This window comes from Malurus melanocephalus, unplaced genomic scaffold, assembly GCF_030028575.1.
Source record: "Malurus melanocephalus ecotype Western Australia unplaced genomic scaffold, MMel_1.1 scaffold_350, whole genome shotgun sequence".
Taxonomy (NCBI): domain Eukaryota; kingdom Metazoa; phylum Chordata; class Aves; order Passeriformes; family Maluridae; genus Malurus; species Malurus melanocephalus.
In genome coordinates this window covers 735,458-739,440 of record NW_026623582.1, presented here as the reverse complement: position 1 = coordinate 739,440, position 3,983 = coordinate 735,458, and the positions used below count along the sequence as shown (strand labels likewise).

The window sequence follows — 3,983 nt, the reverse complement described above, 5'->3', positions numbered from 1 at the left end:
GGGGGGGGGGCCCTCCCTATTTAGCTCCAGGGGACAATATAAGTGGTCTTACAATTAATGAATACATTTTCTCTGTAGTTTACTAAAAATAATTACTTCACCCACATCACCTTGAATTAAAAAAAAAAACAAAACAACTTTATCCTGGAGGATTTTTACTGGATTCTGGGGGTATTTTACTAGACAATTTTCTATGTGCAGTTAAAATTGCCTGAAGTGGCATAATTTGAAGTGGCAATTGCACAGAGACACATCTCATTTACAAGCCTTCCACCTTTAAAGCTGTAAAATTTATATTGATAATGGAGATAAGAGTTTATTTTTTAAAACCTTTTGTGCTGTGCTTTTTTTGCTTACTGTTGTTTCTCCCTTATATTCCTTTACATATATATAACTGAGAAGTTATCATTGAAGTCCCTCATCACTGATAATTTACCACCTTTTATGAATTTTTTGAAGGAATGAGCCCTTGGCAAAAGAAAATGAAGTAGGAAGAAGTGCTTTAGTGTTACTATTTCACACAGCTGGTTTAAATAGGTGCAGGTGACGTTTATCCCAAATGTGTTTGTCCCAAGTCTGCTGTTATGACAGACTGGTTCATAAAAGGCTTTGTGGAACAGATATGTCATAGGGGAACAGATTGGGGGAGTTACTAAAAGGAGGGATTTTCACTTGCTGAGATGAAAGTGTTGTTAATTAACTAAATAAATGCAGAAAGGGGCTCTTGGGTTATAAGAGATGCTCATTTGGTGAATGAAATGAAATCCTTTCAGTTGAGAGGAATAGTTGATTTGGTTCCTGAATGGGACAGAGTGGCCAAGCTTTGTGAAGAGTTACCATAAATGCTGAGAGAATAATTAGCATCTTATACCATGATGATCTAGGAAAGATTTCTGTCACTTGCCAAATCATTTGGGAGTATTCATCTCCACAAGTGTTTGTGGAGTCAACTCCACTTTGTTATTAAACTACTGATTAATGAGATCTAGGGAAATTTCATATTGAAGCCATATATTCTGCCTTCTTGTGGTATTTTAATAGGAAATAAAAATATTGAAGCACATGGTTCTGCCCCGAGGGCACAGGGAGGTGGTGATGCAGAGAGAAGGAGAGACTGTGTCCTGATAAGGTCTGAGGGCTGGTGTGTTTCTGGCCTGGAGGGCTGAGGTGAGGGATTGAATTTTGTAATTAGATTTTCCTTTATCAAAAGAGCAGTTCTCCCCCCTGCCTTTTTTTCTCCCCTTTGATTCTGTAGTCTCTCTGTTCGTAAGTGCTCTTACATCACCCACTTTTAATTTTGCCCTTGTTGATTTTTTTCAGCATCTGATTCAACCTTTTTGTATCACTGCTCTGCAGACTGAAAGGATGTTCTGAGAAATCTGAAGAAATTATTTCACCTCAAGCATCAAGACAGGAAACAGACAATGAGGTAGAGCTACAAAAGGCACAATGAGGTACAGAGACAATTACTTCACTGTGATCTCCAGAAAAATATTCACCTGATCAGATTGCTGGCCCTATGTATCCTTCAGTAGGTGCATCCAAAAGAATGTGGGATGCTTAACAACTCTTAAAAAATCTCCAGTTTTTTAGTATGTTGGTATTTTGAAGCAAAAGAGCTGCACACATATCTTTGTATAGATATATTCTATATCTGTACATTGAAAAAAATGTTATTTCTGCTTCATCATCATTGTCAAAACATTGCAGCTCCTGTTGCTTCCACAGGCTACCACGTGTCCAAAAAAAGGGTGTATTTAAAGTTTTTGCCTACTGTGTCCAACATTTATGTAGTGGTAGTTTCTAAAAGAAAGAAACCAACATGCAAAAAACAAGCAAGAAAAACATAATTCTTTACTTTCCAGGGAGTCCAAAGTGAACAGCAATGATGACAATAAAAACCCCACAATTAAAGAACTGCAGAAATGTGTGACCCTTATCTACAAGAGATGCTCCATTATAAGGAACTGTTCATTTAACTCAGGTAGTGCTCAGACTGGTTATCTGCTGTGGTAGAAATAGACATTTATATGAGAAACAATAACTGTCTTCAGACTCCACTCCTTGGAAACTGTGCACCCAAGCAGGAACCAGGCCAGCAGTCAGCTGTCACTCACCTGTGAGTGGCAGTGAAATTTTCCTCCTTTGCCACTCATTTCAAGTCTCATTTTCCCCTTTGTCTAAAACTGAGCTCTGTCTGATTTAGATCATTATCAATTTCTTTGCCTCAAACCAAGGTCTGCAAAAGTGATGAGTGTCCCTGTGTGTGTTGTACTGCCAGTGTCTTTCACACATGCCTTCCTGACTACTCCATAGCAGGAAAAATAATCTCCTGAACTTTACAGCCTTAGGGTCAATTAACACATGGACTGAATCTCAGTGTGTTTGAATCACAGTGCCCGAAGTCTGAAGTGTCTTTTATTGTTGATTGGGGTGCTTCTAATAAATTGAAACACAGGTTTATGCTAAGCTGTAATTCTTTCAGGATAAAGCATTTTAGAAACTGAAAAATAGATGCTGGTTTCCCTAGGGCAAAGACTGTAAAACATATTCCTTAACTACAGAGCCATTACTGTAACTTCCCGCTTATTTGAAGACATGCAGGAACTGGTAAGGTCATAAACAAAGCCATTTTTACAGTCCCTTCTCTGACTGTAACAATAATAGAAGATCAACTATATAAAAACGCACTGGGAAGTTAATTTTTCACTGATGTGAAGTGTAAYGACTGAAATATTCCTCATGTAAATATACATGTGTAAAATAAACAGACAGACTAACAGAGCCCAGCAGCATATTCCTAATTTTTATACAAAAGTGTATACACATGTACATTAAGCACATTAAAATGCTGTAAAAAAGTATCTTRAGAATGGAAAAAACCCAGTCCTGCCATCAGATGACTGTTTGCAGTCATTAAATGAATAAGCCAATAATACTACTTTCTAGGAAAAAAAGGAGATTTTTCACTTAGTGTATTTTTCTTGCTAATAAACTTCAAAGAGGAATTGCAGCATTGGTTTTATTGTTTTGCTTAGATTAATGATTTGTTTAAAAGGTCTAAGTTTTGATTAAAAAAATCAGTAACTACTTTCTTCTTCCACCATTACAAGACTGTTTAGCCTAATTTGCCAATAAAGTCTGTCTTTGAAAGAGAAATATTTGGCTCAGTGAAGCTGTAATGAATGTAGAGGTGAAGAAAGAATAAGTATAAATACACTGTTAGCTTAACACTTAGTTAATTCTGGAGGCAGATATACCTTTGAGTGGGGCTGAAAATCAGTCAGAAAATGTTGGCTTTTCTAAATTATTTTTGTCTACATTCTTATTATTGCTTTCTGGTAGTAATTTTCAGTCATGCTACCTGCTGTGTAAACCCACATCAGGTATATGGGACTCCAGTTGTAAGCTCTTATAATCACTGAAATATAAATATCAATGTACAAATTTAGTTGAAACAATGATTTTTTTTGCTTCATGCTTTCTTGAAAACATATATTTTCTGGGCGACGGGGCTCCCGGTCACGCAGACACCAATATGATGAGCATGATCCGTTTATTTCTGATACAAGCTCCTTTTTATCTATTTTCATAAGCCAGCCTCTCTATATGATTAGTAATGCCTTTCTATATGATTACTAATTATTCATTGGTTAATTTAACAGTCTGTCTATTACATTTCAGCATATGATTGGTATATTTGCAAAAGTGTGTTTTTGTATGCCTTGCAGTTTTAAATCAACATTCTCAGCATTTTGCACTTTCTTTAATCGTCCTATTGTTCCTCAATTGCTCCTTGTTCTTGCTTCTTACTATGTTTCTTCTTCATGGTCAGTGTGAGGTACATGTTACACTGCTGTAGTCACGTCCTCTTCTTTCCCATCCTCTTGTATCTCACTCTGCTCTATCTTGTGGTCTGGGTTCTCAGTAACAGCAATTCATGCCCTTGTTCCCATAAAAACCTGTCTAACAGAGATTCACCT

The 3,983-nt window shown here is 36.7% G+C and overlaps 1 long non-coding RNA gene across 3 annotated transcripts in view; it reads left to right on the top strand.

Annotated features, from left to right (window-relative positions):
* Nucleotides 1–3,983, top strand: part of LOC130580632 (uncharacterized) — a 15,616-nt gene that overhangs the window by 1,435 nt on the left and 10,198 nt on the right. For all 3 annotated transcript variants that reach the window (XR_008966134.1, XR_008966133.1, XR_008966132.1), the window contains exon 3: nucleotides 1,321–1,454. This is a non-coding gene — a long non-coding RNA (uncharacterized LOC130580632). The remainder of the gene's footprint in view (nucleotides 1–1,320; nucleotides 1,455–3,983) is intronic.